At 38.2% G+C, this 17,800-nt stretch overlaps 1 long non-coding RNA gene across 8 annotated transcripts; it reads left to right on the plus strand.

Annotated features, from left to right (window-relative positions):
• The first annotated feature begins 730 nt into the window (after window positions 1–730).
• Window positions 731–17,020, plus strand: LOC127074944 (uncharacterized). Of its 8 annotated transcripts, XR_007786149.1 has the most exons (7): window positions 731–1,524; window positions 1,728–1,880; window positions 2,013–2,226; window positions 2,319–2,433; window positions 2,562–2,823; window positions 2,895–3,471; window positions 3,578–3,951. It is a non-coding gene; the product is annotated as an uncharacterized LOC127074944 (long non-coding RNA). The 8 variants fall into 8 exon arrangements; XR_007786150.1 differs by having other exon boundaries at window positions 2,319–3,233; window positions 3,322–3,471; XR_007786148.1 differs by having other exon boundaries at window positions 2,319–2,823.
• Window positions 17,021–17,800: the final 780 nt, after the last annotated feature.

Consider the following 17,800-nt stretch of genomic DNA (forward strand, 5'->3'; position numbering starts at 1 on the left):
TTAGGGTTTTAATTGAATGACGAAAATCCAAGCAATATGGCGTACGCCAATTATTCAAATAATCGAGAGATAATGAAGCGGATGCTCACTATTCTCCTTTTCATTCAAAGATTAATTATTAAAAATAAAGCTTTTAGAATTTATAATTAATTGGGAGAGTGATTTTAATCTTATGGAGTTTTAGGGTTTTAAATGAATGACGAAAATCCGAGCAATATGGCGTACGCCAATTGTTCGAATAGTCGAGAGATAGTGAAGCGGAGGATTACTATTCTCCTTTTCATTCAAAACTAATTTAGATAATGAAACATTAGGGATTTATAATTAACGTGAGGAAGTGATTTTAATTTTATGGAGTTTTAGGGTTTTAATTGAATGACGAAAATTCGAGCAATATGGCGTACGCCAATTATTCGAATAGTCGAGAGATAGTGAAACGGAGGCTTACTATTCTCCTTTTCATTCACAATTAGGAATTAAACGTGTGAAGGAGTGCATTAATAAAAAAGGATTTGGATTTGAAATCATTAGCGTTAATCGAACCTTAAACGAGAATGCTTGTGATTGGATTACTACTATATATTTTTAAAAGATGAATTTATTTCTCTAACATTTGTAATTAAATTCCTATTTAAACTAAATATAATTCTATAGCAAAGATATGGATTATAAGGAATAATAATTGATAATCAAACTAGATAATACTTCTACGATTATTATTTAAATCATGGACATCTTTATTCAATTAAAACATCAAAAATAATTCATAAATCAAATAAGGATATTTGGGAAATAGAAAGGGAGGGAAATTATTAAAATATCGGACCAGAAAAGGTCCAAAAGAAAACCTAAGGCAAGGTTTAATTCCGGATGGGCCATAAGGCCCAAACCCTTCCTAATCGGCCAACACGAAACATCGTGAAGAAGAAAAGATTGGTGTCTGCATAATGCCTACTACCATTATTCCAGGGGCCACGTGTGTTGATGATGTACACATGAGAAGCTTAAAAGGAAATGACAATAAGATGCATATCCTTATTATTCATTTTATTATTACTATTAAACAAATTTAGTTATGGGTAATGCTGCTGAATGAAAAGAAAGGACCAAAAGCAAATGTGACATTGGTCACTTATTACTATTTACTCCTCTCCAACGATTTCTCCTTTCTTTATCTCTCTGAATTTTCAAAAGAAAACACACATGAAACCTCGATTTCGTCCAACCATGGCCAAACCAGAACCCAGAACATACATATTCAAATATACATACTGATTCTAAAAGAAAGTCATCATCAACCTCACGGATAAGCCAAAACAACTTCTATAGATCTACGATATCAATTGATTCTCGGTTCAAGAAATCACCCTAAATCAGCGACGAAACACTCACCAACATAATCAACAAGAATGCAAGCGGAAAATCAATTCAACTACAAGGTACTCAACAGTATAAATCAGAAGATGAAAATCTCATCGGAGCTTTAAAGCTCCAGCAAGATTCCGGCGACCAGGATTACCTCAAGTAAGTGTTCGTCTCTGACCGTGTAGTAATTTCCTTCACTCCTTCTTCAAGTCGCTTTCTTTTCTTCCCAATCCTTTTGTGGTCTTGCCCGTTTGTGCGTGCTAGGGGTATAGCTCAAACTTTGTTGAGTTTCAGTGTGAAACTTCAATAAGTTTAGAAAAAATTCTGAGCTTTTAATGATGTTTGAGATGGTATTTTTGCAGAGTAGCGGTGCTCTAGGAAGGGGTCCCTGCTTCAGTCATCAAATGGTTCTTATATAGAGTTCTTGTACGAGGTTCACCCATCCTTATCCTTCATGAGCTGGCAAATCTTGGATAGGATCAATCCGTTAGAATAAAATCTCCTTTAGATTTTTGGTGTGGTCTCGTACAGATCTGTTTGTAGTGAAATGTGCCACTATTTCGTATAGAATTTTACTGTCATGGAACACCCATGTATTGTGGTAAGAACTTTATTTTCACTGTCCTGTAACTCTGAATTTCTCGCAGGTTTTGATATTCGTATGCTCAGAGTATGGCGCGCTTAAGTTGTAACCTTGGATTGGCAAGTGACTTGTGGGGTTTAGAATGAATGAGAATGGTCCTGGAGAAATATCAGCATGGATTCAACCTTAAGCACGCCGTAATCAAATTTCATGCAACAATCGTCCTTGATGCTTACTCTGGATTCAACCTTAAACAGGGGTTTTGGGACTTATTTAAGGTAACTCGCGTATTCATGTTTTTGTGTTAGGTCTCGTGTTTTTGGGATAAACAGCTCAAGTTATGTTGATTTCTCCATTTCTGTTGTAACAGGTACGTCATGAGTGGAAGGTGGGATCCTGAGCAACATTTCTTTGTGCAGGCTGCAGGTCTTGTGCTGCAATCTTGTGGCAGGTCTTTGTTTATAGACCGGGTTTTCTAAATCATGGTATGTTCAGCTTAAACTTTATTGCGGAAGCTTGCGGCACTCGTTATGTCTTGGCCCTTTCGTAGGCCTTACCTTCTTCCTATGTGATTACGAGTCACAATTCTCATGGTTTTGTGAGTTGATTGCAGGTGAAGGTCATGGCTGCTATCCTGTTTGGTCTTTGTATCCTCATTTTTCACTTCTATAACACTTCCTGCATGATCTCCAACTTCCCCTTGGGAAGATATTACTAATTGGGAGTCAATCCTTGCCGGCAATGAAGTAGAAAACTTCATTCACATCTATTGCAGAAGTTTAATTGAGACTTTGAGACTGCTTCTATAGACAGTAATTTTCTAGCTTGCTGCTATCTGAGAGCATGGATTTCACTGATGTTTGAATTATCAACAGGTGACTGCACTTGGTTTATGCTATTTGGCCTTATTCATGGCAACATTTCTACTCACATTTCCTTTAACCAGCTCATGATTCAAGGATCCGAGGAGAAGGCTCTATAAATAAGTGTTGGGAGTCATTTCCTTTAATCAGCTGATGCATAGATGTAGACAACAACGCGTAGTTTGAAGCTTGAGTTCAAAAAGACGATTGTATTGGTTTCGGTCAATAATACCAAATCTTGTGGTTTTGTCCAAACAATATACTTTATGACTTTGTAGTGAATGGTGTAGTGCCTGCTTCTTTCTGTGATGTAAATTCATTTCTTCTGTTTTACTCATTGGTTTATATTAATCCTGTAACTGCACCATGGTCTGTCATGTGTTGTTGTTGATCAAAATAATGGTTTGCAGGTTGTACTGTAGGTCGGTAAATGCAGACTGTAATTCTATTTATGAACATACTTTGGAAATGTATTGTCTCTTGGTTCACGTTTTCATGGTTAACCTGCAGAAGTCATGGTAACAGGATTTACTCATGCGTGTTATCAAACCAGTATGTACGCATGTTTTGGTTCTGCAGCAGGTCATACGTAGGCTCGGTTTGGTGCAAGCGATTAGGGAGTGACCTGCACACTCAGAAGTGGCTCCAATGCAAGATAAGGTTTCGTAATAATTCTCTTTGGTCTTGAAATGTGAACTGCTATGGTTCATTCCACTGATGTGCCAATGCTTAGTTTTATGCATGTTGTTGTTTGGTTGTTCCACAGGTTTCGCTCAGCGTTGGCTATGAAGACAAAAATGCAGGAGGATTCTACTACATTTTGTTAGCAGCCACGCAGGAGAAATGTCGGATTCCATTGCGGTCATGCCAGTAGTTGTAATCTGCATCACGTTGTCCTTTTGAATGAAACAAAGCTTACCGAGGTTGAGGATGGCGTCCGCAACAGGTTTTCTACACAGTCGGGAACTTAATAAGGCCTGGATGGTGACGCAGGCTGGACTGTTCTTATTCGGACATGGCTTGTAGCTTATCAGATATTTTTTGGAACTCTATTTCTTTCATTTAGGCTTGACTGTAATGTAACTTGGATTAATGAACCTTTGTAATATTCCTTTGAATAACTGAAACGTTTTCTCTTTTTCCTCTTCTTCCTGCTTAAACTTAATTAACCAAATCACACCTAATCCACAAATAATGACTCCTGCATCCATAACCGTTCTTCGTAATTGACATAAAAGCCCCCCTTTATGGAGAACATCCACAATTCCATTGTCAACGAGGCCTTAGTTAGCCTAAAGACATTTTTGAATGCCGTGGAGAAATGATTCACATGTTGTTGTTTTTTTTAAAAAAGAACTGAAGAATGGCTTTGTGGTTTGAATATAGGTTAATGGTTTCGGAATGTGAAATGAATATTTGGCTTATAATATAGGTTTGATGAGATGCTTTATGGACAATGGATGATGAAAATTTGAGTTTGTTTGGATAAAAAATACAATAAAAATAAAGAATTGAGTTGGATGATGGATTAAAAGTATAAAATTGGATTTTGGTCCAAGCCTCGACTAGATATGTATATGATAGATTTGAACATGATCCAAACTTATCACATGAACATGATTAATGAACTAGGCTATGAACTTAATGAACCTGGATCAAACAGGCATGATCAACACTTGAATTTAATCATACTAGGTTTTAACAAACTTGTATGGTCGAATGATATGCATGTCATGCTGTACCTATGATGCAAAATAAAAATGAAATCGATTCTATGAAAATTTAAATAAGCCCGGACAAAATTGGGGTATGATAGCTGCCCCTATTTAATTAACTTGAACTAGAAGGTAAGAATGACAATAGTCTTCATACATTCATGGTGGAAGGTAATTAAATACAAAAAGACCCAAATTTTGTCCTTTGAAATGCAATGAAATGGATGCAGAAAGAAAATGCAATGGATTCTAACAACACCAAGGTATTGGGGTAGGATATTCGATCAATGCCAGCCCTCGAGTCGACATTCAAGTCTTGCAAAGGTCATATTGGTGTAAAGGCAGAAACTGAACATGTTTTCTGGCACCAAAAGGATGACAGTATAATTAATTGCTATCACCAAAAGGATGGTAATTTACTATGATTGTCAGGATTGTCATCACCAAAAGGATGATGGATAACCCGAGCTTCCCAAAGTAGTCATCACCAAAAGGATGATGGTTATAGTGGCTACAACAAAGATCGCCATCGCCAAAAGGATAATGGTAAGCTCAACAACAAATCTTGCTATCACCTAAAGGATGAAAGTCAGACACAATTCAAAGATTTCCATCACCAAAAGGATGATGTTCGTCACCAAAAGGATGATGGTTATTTTGGTAAAGTTTCCCACTATAGAGAGTATAATATCAAGGCTATCACCAAAAGGATGATAGTTGACTCATCAATTTCAAAGATCACCGTCACCAAAAGGATGAAGGTAAGATTCAACAACAAAACTTGTTATCACCAAAAGGATGATAATAAGTCAAATAACTTCAATGATCACCATCACCGAAAGGATGAAGGTATAGTTACACAACAAACTTGTTACCACCAAAAGGATGATAGTAAGTTGAAACTCAATGATCACCATCACCAAAAGGATGAAGGTAAGATACAAGATAAAACTTGTTACCACCAAAAGGATGATAATAAGTCAAAACAATCACCATCACCAAAAGGATGAAGGTATAATTAAAAACAAAACTTGTTACCACCAAAAGGATGATAATAAGTCACACAACTCAAAGGATCCCCATCACCAAAAGGATGAAGATAAGATCAACACAAAACCTTGTTATCACCAAAAGGATGATAATAAGTCAACAATCACCTTCAATAAAAGGATGGAGGTATAATTAAAAGACAAAACTTGTTACCACCAAAAGGATGATAATAAGCATACAACGCAATTGATCGCCATCACCAAAAGGATGAAGGTAAGATCAAGACAAAAACTTGTTATCACCAAAAGGATGATAATAAGCACACAACGCAATTGATCACCATCACCAAAAGGATGAAGGTAAGATCAAGACAAAAACTTGTTATCACCAAAAGGATGATAATAAGTCAACAATCACCATCACCAAAAGGATGAAGGTATAATTAAAAGACAAAACTTGTTACCACCAAAAGGATGATAATTAAGCATACAATCACCATCACCAAAAGGATGAAGGTATAATTAAAAGACAAAACTTGTTACCACCAAAAGGATGATAATAAGCACACAACACACTTGATCACCATCACCAAAAGGATGAAGGTAAGATCAAGACAAAAACTTGTTATCACCAAAAGGATGATAATAAGCACACAACGCAATTGATCACCATCACCAAAAGGATGAAGGTAAGATCAAGACAAAAACTTGTTATCACCAAAAGGATGATAATAAGTCAACAATCACCATCACCAAAAGGATGAAGGTATAATTAAAAGACAAAACTTGTTACCACCAAAAGGATGATAATAAGGACAGAACTTCAAAACTTGTTATCACCACAAGGATGATAATAAGCCGAAACAAACTTAATGATCGCCATCACCAAAAGGATGAGGGTAAGATCAAAACAAAACTCGTTATCACCAGAAGGATGATAATGAGCCCATAACTCAAATGGTCACCGTCACCAAAAGGATGAAGGTAGGATTAAACAACAAAACTCGTTATCACCAAAAGGATGATAATAAGTCAATAGTCACCATCACCAAAAGGATGAAGGTACTACAAACAATATAACTCGTTATCACCAAAAGGATGATAATGAATCAACAATCATCATCCCCAAAAGGATGAAGGTGAGATCATAACTTCGAAACTTGTTACCACCAAAAGGATGATAATAAGTTATAATAACTTCAAATATTGCTGACACCAAAAGGATGACAGCGGGATTGGACTTTCCAAATGTCACCATCACCAAAAGGATGATAGCTTAAACCAAACTCCATAATCTCTATCACCAAAAGGATGATGGTGAGAAAAAATAAAAAATAAGGCTGCTGTCAATGTTCAGTAAACCCGATTTGTTAGGTAGTATTGGAATATTGCTGGGTGAGACTTGCTTGGGGTATCAACAACAAAAGGTTGCAAAACCAATATTCTCTGGAGAGATGTAATTTCCATCAACAAAAGGTTAAAGGAATCAACTTATTAAGGGACGCTCAATGTGAAGCAAGGTGGGTATTTAAAGAAACATTTCTTGGCTTAGCTGAGGATAACATCCTATCAACAAAAGGTTGAAAGATGTAACTCAATGGGGAACGCCCGATAGCAGGGTAGGAACTTACTCAAAGAAAGTGACAATGACTCGACTGAGGGTTGGCTTTGATGCCTACGACTAAACCTTGGATTTTGATTCGTGTTATGTACATGAATGATATGTATGTATTATGTATGAGGTTATGCATATGATGCATGTGATGCATGTTTGAATGCAAAGGATAATTGGTTTGTTTGGGATAGGCCCCCCTTTTTCAAAGGCAATGTATTTTTGGAAACCAATGTTGGTTGTATTTGTTTTTGTGTGGAATGCCAACAAGGTGGACTTTGGCTTTTTTTTTTAATTGTCAATGTGACTTGGACTACTGGTGGGTGAACGGATCTGACTTCCCGACACTCGGTAGTTGACGATGTGATGAACACACGATGGATGTGGATACGCTTGGTGCCCCAAGTTTGATCTCTTGCTAATATATTATGCATTTGTCTTTGAGAATAACTCGACTCTTTCTCCTGAAGTGTTTGGCCAGCCTGTGACTGAGCATAGCGACTTGATCAACGCATGATGATTATGCTTTTGACGGGCCCTAAGGATTCTTGCCAACATATGATGTTGTACCAGCATGAACTTTCGATGTTTTTGTTGTGAATTCAAACAATCACTAGTGTCTGATGCAATCTGCTTGACAGACTTGAAGATATGGAAGGAATTTGCCCATTGTTGGAATTTACTCGATGTCAAGTACTGACTGACAATTAAGAATTATTATTCAAGAAATGGTGATTTTAATGCAACAGTTATGCAAGTTTTGAAAAATAATCATTCATTTGGAGTGTTGTGATAGTGTGTGGCAAGTGGAACATGAGTCCAAACGCGGTGCTGATTTAGCTAGCGTGTGAGTGATATAGTGAGAAGAGAATATTAGCAAAACTTTAGGAGTCAGTTTACTCAACCTTGTTGTAGTATGCTTTCAGAATACACCCTACTTCAATTAGGTCTTTTGAAGGTTGTAACATGGCTTGGTTCATGGTTATTGAAACAAAAGGATATAAGGCTCAAAGTTTATTTCAACCCACCCCTTCTTCATGATGATCTCCAATCCTACGTTCAGTTAATTCACACACATTCGTCTTCTGCAGGTGTAGGGATAAGGATGGTGATTCAAGGTCTCTTGGAATGGCAGCCACCTTATTTCGTTTTTTGGATGTCGGTGACCCTTTGATTTTGGTATGGTGGTCACTGAATCTTGTTTTGTTTTATTTGAGACTTTCATTGTCTCTTTCGATTTTTGTTTTAATCCCTAACCTATTGCATGGACCGCTTTGTTTGAAGCTTTTAATCCATCGGGATTGCCCCTGTTTTTGCCTAAGTCCCCTTTTAAGGTGTTTGACTTAGCAGGCTCTTTCTTTTGATTTTTTTTTTTTGAAATTGTGACTGCCAAGTCATTGGTCATTGCAGAACAACCGACATAAAATTTGGATTTGTATGGTTCCTTCGACACTTCAAGATGTGTGCGAAGAATATCATGTGATTGATCCTTGTATGGGATGTTTCATCTTGTAATTCGAAAGTGTAGTTAGACCAACTGAACACTAACCTGCCCCAGGTTAAGCATAAGGATTTGTAGATCCGAAAGAAACTCCTACTTCTAGGCTCAAAGTGGTTGACTAGGGATTAACTCCTTATATCTCCAGTGTTTGGGGATTTGAAACAATGCTTGTACATCATCAGTAGGATTTTATCCGAAAGCATACGAGCAACAATTATGAGTACTTTGTTTTCGTCATCCTCCTTCCAACATTTACTAATAGTAGTGTGATAAAGAAAGTGAAGTGGAAAAGTATGTGTTTGTGATTTGCAAATGTGATAGATGAGTGAATATGAAAGATTGATTCAAAGCATGCATAATTATCCCATTAATAAGACCAAATACAAACAACAATGTTCAAAGCATACAATACTTAAACAAACAAGATCAAATTACAAGAATGTGAAATGGTAAAGAAGGGAATAATGATCTCCTTCATTCAAATGAACAGGCCTTCATCTTTGGATTCTTTGTTGGGGAGTTGTTCTGCTGATCAGGTTGGTGAGGAACATTATCTTCGAGCTTCACTCGATTCTGCATGCGCTGGCATGGGATTTGTTGCGACATTTGGCCTCACTGGCGTGAATGTAACTACCTTACTATCAATCAGGTCCTGGACCTTATGCTTGAAAGCCTTACAGTTCTCTATTGTGTGCCCTGGTGCACCCATGTGATACTCACAGTGAGCATTGGCGTCGTAGCCTGGAGGATATGGTGGAGTTACAGGTGTTAGCTCCTTCAAAACAATTGCTCCATCCTTTAGCAGGAAGGGAAGGATCTTGTTGTATGGCACTGGCAAAGGATCGAAATGTCTTTCTGGTCTCCTTGCCCTCTGCTGATTGGGTTGACGTTGTTGTGGAGCACGTTGCTGTTGATTCTGATGTTGTTGTTGGTAAGCCGGTTGTTGATAAGGCTGCTGATATTGTTGTTGATATGGTTGCTGATATGGTGGCTGATATGGCGTTAGGATGACAGCGGCAACCTGATGATAAGGCATAGGAGCATACGGACGTGCCCTATATCCTCCTCCTCTCATTATGGCATTGGTCTGCCCTTCTGGCTTCTTTGGGAGATTGGGATAGGGTTTCTTCATCCCACTTAAAGCATTGGCAGCACAAGGTAGTTTTCCCTTCTTAATTTGGCTTTCAATTCGTTCTCCCATGGAGACAACCTCAGCAAAAGTTGGGAAACTGGATCCTACCATCTTTTCCATGTACTGGGTGTGCAGAGTTCCCATAAACATGTCAGTTAGCTCTTTGTCAAGGAGAGGAGGTTGGACACGAGCTGCAAGCTCTCTCCACCGTTGTGCGTATTCTTTGAATGATTCATTGTTGCGTTGAGTCATGTCTTGTAGCTGTGTGCGATTGGGTGCTAAATCAGTGTTGTACTGATAATGCCTAAGGAAGGCTTCAGCGAGGTCTCTCCAAGATTTGACCTGACCTCTCTCTAGTTGCATGTACCACTCCAAGGATGCCCCACTGAGGCTATCTTGGAAGTAATGAATCAGGAGTTGATCATTACTGATGTGGGCAGCCATTTTGCGACAGTAGGCTCTGAGGTGGGTTCTCTGGCAACTGATCCCTTTGTATTTGTCAAAGTCTGGGACTTTGAATTTTTGTGGAATCACGAGTCCTGGCACCAGGCACATATCAACAGCGTCCAAACTGGGAGTAGTGTGAACCTCCAAGGACTTAAACTTTTCTTCCAGAGCATGGAGTCTCTCAATAGTTGGGTCTGGAATACCTCCAATAACAGGCTTGCCGGGTTGTGGCATGAAGAAGGCGTCATACAGATCTTCATCACCCATCATGGATCCATGGCGAGCAAATGTAGCAGAGTGCTCATGGGGATTCATGTTGACCATGGGAACAGGAATAGGGACCGGTCCTCCTCTAGGCTGATTAAGGTTACCATCAAGGTCAGTCACCCCAGGGATACTGAGCGATAGTGGTCCAAACTGGGCAGCAACTTTCCTGGCTTCGGCGTTAGTCTCAACATCCTTCTCCTTTTGGGCCAGGAGCAACATGGTCTCAAGCAAACGATCCATCTTTTCCTGCATGGAGTCAATATCGATTCTCATCGAGACTTGATTTGCTTCAAGCTGTTTGAGTGTCATCTTGTAATTGCGGCGTGTCTCGTACAGGTGTCGAGTAGTCAGCGTTACTGAACAAGGGGAGAATATGGTGTAAGTTTTTGTCTTTGGAAGATGATATGCAAATGCATGAAATTTTGCCATGTTTTTTGCAAGGAACACAGATACTCATGATCATTCATATGTCGAGTACATCAGTATAATAGGAAGAAGCACGAGTTTCTCTGATTACTAGAAATTCCCCAAAGGTAGGTTCTAAAGTTATGTTTTCAAGGAAGGAACTTAGACTCACGGATCAAGTTCAAAACTTCCTCGCAATGGTGGGCTAGCCACATCGTGATGGGAGTTCTGAACTGATCTAATCTAAGTGGGATTCTCGTATTGTTCGAACAGGATGTAGACCCTTCGGTTCAATACTACATAATCACCGATCATGAAAACAAAACTCGGGTTTAAGGAGAGGTCCCTAGAATCACAGATCGTGCTTATAACCTCCCCACAATAATGGGCTAGCCACATTATGATGGAAACTCCAAACAGATCTACTCTAGGTGGAGTCTTCGTATTGTCCCAATGAGGTGTACACCCCTCGGTTCAATACTACACAACTCCGGGTTCTAAGTTCTTCTCGAAGCTCGGGTATGGAGCTTATCTCACATCACACATCAAGCCCCATATTATAGTATCAAAACACATTACATACAACACAAGTAATTAGAATAAAATACAAAGAGATAAACATGGAAATAAAGAATATCTTCCAACAGTCATAGCAAAATCAGACTAAGTTAGGCTAGACTCTCTCTTGCTTGGAGCAGGGTCCCCAGCAGAGTCGCCAGTCTGTCGCACCTCAAAGAAGATGATAATGCGATCCCTCGCGATGGAACGCGGAAAATTATGCTCGAAACAGAGTCGCCACCGAACTTTATTTATTCTAATGAAGGAATAGGAAAATATCGAGAAAACCTTTAGAAATAAGAATAATGGTCGTCGCAACCATATTCGGGTTCGGGAGTCGATTACGCAAGGGGAAGGTATTAGCACCCCTTACGTCCGTTGTACTCAACGGGAACCTTTTAGTCTGATTTTGCTATTTGACTGTTAATTGAATATTATTAGCTTGCTTCGAGTAATGGATGATAGATGTGGATGAAGACCTCAGGATGGGGAAATGGGAGGTTTTTTTATTAGTGTGCTCGCGAAGATACAACAATCTCCTGCCTACGTATCCTTATGGTGCAATAAGGAAATCAGAGCATTCGTAGTTCGGACTACTATGAATATTTGGTGTGTTTTGTTTTGATGAACGACTGCGTAGGTCGGCGTTCTAACGGCTAAACGTTGGCTTGTCAACTCTCGGTGGAGGCTCTAGCACTGGTTTGTTGTGCGCATTAGAAAGGATTGACAGTGTTCTTTTTGAGAGAAGGGTTTTCGTCACGTGGGGGTGACAAGTTGAATTGATGTATTTGGGTGTTTTGGTTTGGTTGGTTTCGATCGCACGGGGGCGAGAAGTTAGGTTTAATGTTGGAGATGTTTTTTGAAGAACGACGAAAGATTGAGCAATGTGGTGTACACCAATCGTCCAGTTCTTTCGAGGAATAATAAGGCGACCGCCTTCTACTCCTTTTTCGTTCGAATTATTTTGAAAGTTTATTTGTGGATGTTGAATACACACGGTAGTGAGGCGTACGCCTCCTACTTGCTTATTCAAGGAATAATAAGGCGTACGCCACCTATTCTCTTATCCAAGTTTATTTAGCGTGTTTTAGTCGGAAGTCGATAATTTGTGCAATATGGTGTACGCCAATTATTCAAATAATCGAGAGATGGCGAGGCGAACGCCTCCCATCTTTTATCATCTGAAGTTTACATTGTAAAAGATATGTTTGGATGTTGCATTTGATTTGCGAAGATAGTTTGAATTTTGGTAGGTTTGGATCGATAATTTGAGCAATGTGGCGTACGCCAATTATTCAAATAATCAAGGAATGGTGAGGCGTACGCCTCCCATTCTCTATCGAAGTTTAAATTATAAAGTTGATCTTGAAATTGTGTTTGATATAATAGGTGATTTGAGTTTATTCGATTGTGGTTTAAAGTTGATGACGAAGATTCAAGCAATGCGGCGTACACTAATTATTCGAATAATCGAAAGATAGTGAGGCGTACGCCTCCTATCCTTTTATTATCGGAAATTTAGAATTAAATGGTTGTAGAATTTGTAGTTGATTTGAAAGAAATTATTTGAAATGTTATGGTCTGAAAATAATTTGAATTTAGAACTTATATTTGATTTGAAAAAGTGATTTGAAATTGTATGATTATTAGGGTTTTAATTGAATGACGAAAATCCGAGCAATATGGCGTACGCCAATTATTCGAATAATCGAGAGATAATGAAGCGGATGCTCACTATTCTCCTTTTCATTCAAAGATTAATTATTAAAAATAAAGCTTTTAGAATTTATAATTAATTGGGAGAGTGATTTTAATCTTATGGAGTTTTAGGGTTTTAAATGAATGACGAAAATCCGAGCAATATGGCGTACGCCAATTGTTCGAATAGTCGAGAGATAGTGAAGCGGAGGCTTACTATTCTCCTTTTCATTCAAAACTAATTTAGATAATGAAAACATTTAGGATTTATAATTAACGTGAGGAAGTGATTTTAATTTTATGGAGTTTATGACGAAAATCCGAGCAATATGGCGTACGCCAATTATTCGAATAGTCGAGAGATAGTGAAGCGGAGGCTTACTATTCTCCTTTTCATTCACAATTAGGAATTAAACGTGTGAAGGAGTGCATTAATAAAGAAGGATTTGGATTTGAAATCATTAGCGTTAATCGAACCTTAAACGAGAATGCTTGTCATTGGATTACTACTATATATTTTTAAAAGATGAATTTATTTCTCTAACATTTGTAATTAAATTCCTATTTAAACTAAATATAATTCTATAGCAAAGATATGGATTATAAGGAATAATAATTGATAATCAAACTAGATAATACTTCTACGATTATTATTTAAATCATGGACATCTTTATTCAATTAAAACATCAAAAATAATTCATAAATCAAATAAGGATATTTGGGAAATAGAAAGGGAGGGAAAGTATTAAAATATCGGACCAGAAAAGGTCCAAAAGAAAACCTAAGGCAAGGTTTAATTCCGGATGGGCCATAAGGCCCAAACCCTTCCTAATCGGCCAACACGAAACATCGTGAAGAAGAAAAGATTGGTGTCTGCATAATGCCTACTACCATTATTCCAGGGGCCACGTGTGTTGATGATGTACACATGAGAAGCTTAAAAGGAAATGACAATAAGATGCATATCCTTATTATTCATTTTATTATTACTATTAAACAAATTTAGTTATGGGTAATGCTGCTGAATGAAAAGAAAGGACCAAAAGCAAATGTGACATTGGTCACTTATTACTATCTACTCCTCTCCAACGATTTCTCCTTTCTTTATCTCTCTGAATTTTCAAAAGAAAACACACATGAAACCTCGATTTCGTCAAACCATGGCCAAACCAGAACCCAGAACATACATATTCAAATATACATACTGATTCTAAAAGAAAGTCATCATCAACCTCACGGATAAGCCAAAACAACTTCTATAGATCTACGGTATCAATTGATTCTCGGTTCAAGAAATCACCCTAAATCAGCGACGAAACACTCACCAACATAATCAACAAGAATGCAAGCGGAAAATCAATTCAACTACAAGGTACTCAACAGTATAAATCAGAAGATGAAAATCTCATCGGAGCTTTAAAGCTCCAGCAAGATTCCGGCGACCAGGATTACCTCAAGTAAGTGTTCGTCTCTGACCGTGTAGTAATTTCCTTCACTCCTTCTTCAAGTCGCTTTCTTTTCTTCCCAATCCTTTTGTGGTCTTGCCCGTTTATGCGTGCTAGGGGTATAGCTCAAACTTTGTTGAGTTTCAGTGTGAAACTTCAATAAGTTTAGAAAAAATTCTGAGCTTTTAATGATGTTTGAGATGGTATTTTTGCAGAGTAGCGGTGCTCTAGGAAGGGGTCCCTGCTTCAGTCATCAAATGGTTCTTATATAGAGTTCTTGTACGAGGTTCACCCGTCCTTATCCTTCATGAGCTGGCAAATCTTGGATAGGATCAATCCGTTAGAATAAAATCTCCTTTAGATTTTTGGTGTGGTCCCGTACAGATCTGTTTGTAGTGAAATGTGCCACTATTTCGTATAGAATTTTACTGTCATGGAACACCCATGTATTGTGGTAAGAACTTTATTTTCACTGTCCTGTAACTCTGAATTTCTCGCAGGTTTTGATATTCGTATGCTCGGAGTATGGCGCGCTTAAGTTGTAACCTTGGATTGGCAAGTGACTTGTGGGGTTTAGAATGAATGAGAATGGTCCTGGAGAAATATCCGCATGGATTCAACCTTAAGCACGCCGTAATCAAATTTCATGCAACAATCGTCCTTGATGCTTACTCTGGATTCAACCTTAAACAGGGGTTTTGGGACTTATTTAAGGTAACTCGCGTATTCATGTTTTTGTGTTTGGTCTCGTGTTTTTGGGATAAACAGCTCAAGTTATGTTGATTTCTCCATTTCTGTTGTAACAGGTACGTCATGAGTGGAAGGTGGGATCCTGAGCAACATTTCTTTGTGCAGGCTGCAGGTCTTGTGCTGCAATCTTGTGGCAGGTCTTTGTTTATAGACCGTGTTTTCTAAATCATGGTATGTTCAGCTTAAACTTTATTGCGGAAGCTTGCGGCACTCGTTATGTCTTGGCCCTTTCGTAGGCCTCACCTTCTTCCTATGTGATTACGAGTCACAATTCTCATGGTTTTGTGAGTTGATTGCAGGTGAAGGTCATGGCTGCTATCCTGTTTGGTCTTTGTATCCTCATTTTTCACTTCTATAACACTTCCTGCATGATCTCCAACTGCCCCTTGGGAAGATATTACTAATTGGGAGTCAATCCTTGCCGGCAATGAAGTAGAAAACTTCATTCACATCTATTGCAGAAGTTTAATTGAGACTTTGAGACTGCTTCTATAGACAGTAATTTTCTAGCTTGCTGCTATCTGAGAGCATGGATTTCACTGATGTTTGAATTATCAACAGGTGACTGCACTTGGTTTATGCTATTTGGCCTTATTCATGGCAACATTTCTACTCACATTTCCTTTAACCAGCTCATGATTCAAGGATCCGAGGAGAAGGCTCTATAAATAAGTGTTGGGAGTCATTTCCTTTAATCAGCTGATGCATAGATGTAGACAACAACGCGTAGTTTGAAGCTTGAGTTCAAAAAGACGATTGTATTGGTTTCGGTCAATAATACCAAATCTTGTGGTTTTGTCCAAACAATATACTTTATGACTTTGTAGTGAATGGTGTAGTACCTGCTTCTTTCTGTGATGTAAATTCATTTCTTCTGTTTTACTCATTGGTTTATATTAATCCTGTAACTGCACCATGGTCTGTCATGTGTTGTTGTTGATCAAAATAATGGTTTGCAGGTTGTACTGTAGGTCGGTAAATGCAGACTGTAATTCTGTTTGTGAACATATTTTGGAAATGTATTGTCTCTTGGTTCACGTCTTCATGGTTAACCTGCAGAAGTCATGGTAACAGGATTTACTCATGCGTGTTATCAAACCAGTATGTACGCATGTTTTGGTTCTGCAGCAGGTCATACGTAGGCTCAGTTTGGTGCAAGCGACTAGGGAGTGACCCGCACACTCTGAAGTGGCTCCAATGCAAGATAAGGTTTCGTAATAATTCTCTTTGGTCTTGAAATGTGAACTGCTATGGTTCATTCCACTGATGCGCCAATGCTTAGTTTTATGCATGTTGTTGTTTGGTTGTTCCACAGGTTTCGCTCAGCGTTGGCTATGAAGACAAAAATGCAGGAGGATTCTACTACATTTTGTTAGCAGCCACGCAGGAGAAATGTCGGATTCCATTGCGGTCATGCCAGTAGTTGTAATCTGCATCACGTTGTCCTTTTGAATGAAACAAAGCTTACCGAGGTTGAGGATGGCGTCCGCAACAGGTTTTCTACACAGTCGGGAACTTAATAAGGCCTGGATGGTGACGCAGGCTGGACTGTTCTTATTCGGACATGGCTTGTAGCTTATCAGATATTTTTTGGAACTCTATTTCTTTCATTTAGGCTTGACTGTAATGTAACTTGGATTAATGAACCTTTGTAATATTCCTTTGAATAACTGAAACGTTTTCTCTTTTTCCTCTTCTTCCTGCTTAAACTTAATTAACCAAATCACACCTAATCCACAAATAATGACTCCTGCATCCATAACCGTTCTTCGTAATTGACATAAAAGCCCCCCTTTATGGAGAACATCCACAATTCCATTGTCAACGAGGCCTTAGTTAGCCTAAAGACATTTTTGAATGCCGTGGAGAAATGATTCACATGTTGTTGTTTTTTTAAAAAAAGAACTGAAGAATGGCTTTGTGGTTTGAATATAGGTTAATGGTTTCGGAATGTGAAATGAATATTTGGCTTATAATATAGGTTTGATGAGATGCTTTATGGACAATGGATGATGAAAATTTGAGTTTGTTTGGATAAAAAAATACAATAAAAATAAAGAATTGAGTTGGATGATGGATTAAAAGTATAAAATTGGATTTTGGTCCAAGCCTCGACTAGATATGTATATGATAGATTTGAACATGATCCAAACTTATCACATGAACATGATTAATGAACTAGGCTATGAACTTAATGAACCTGAATCAAACAGGCATGATCAACACTTGAATTTAATCATACTAGGTTTTAACAAACTTGTATGGTCGAATGATATGCATGTCATGTTGTACCTATGATGCAAAATAAAAATGAAATCGATTCTATGAAAATTTAAATATGCCCGGACAAAGTTGGGGTATGATAGGTAGGAAGAAGAGGAGGAATCAACTATAATCCTTCTCTAGCAGTCAGACAGTTTGGGTATGCTTTGAAAACTCCGCCTTTGGAAAAAGATGTGGAAGAATCTC

The sequence above is a fragment of the Lathyrus oleraceus genome, chromosome 4 (genome assembly GCF_024323335.1).
Source record: "Lathyrus oleraceus cultivar Zhongwan6 chromosome 4, CAAS_Psat_ZW6_1.0, whole genome shotgun sequence".
Taxonomy (NCBI): domain Eukaryota; kingdom Viridiplantae; phylum Streptophyta; class Magnoliopsida; order Fabales; family Fabaceae; genus Lathyrus; species Lathyrus oleraceus.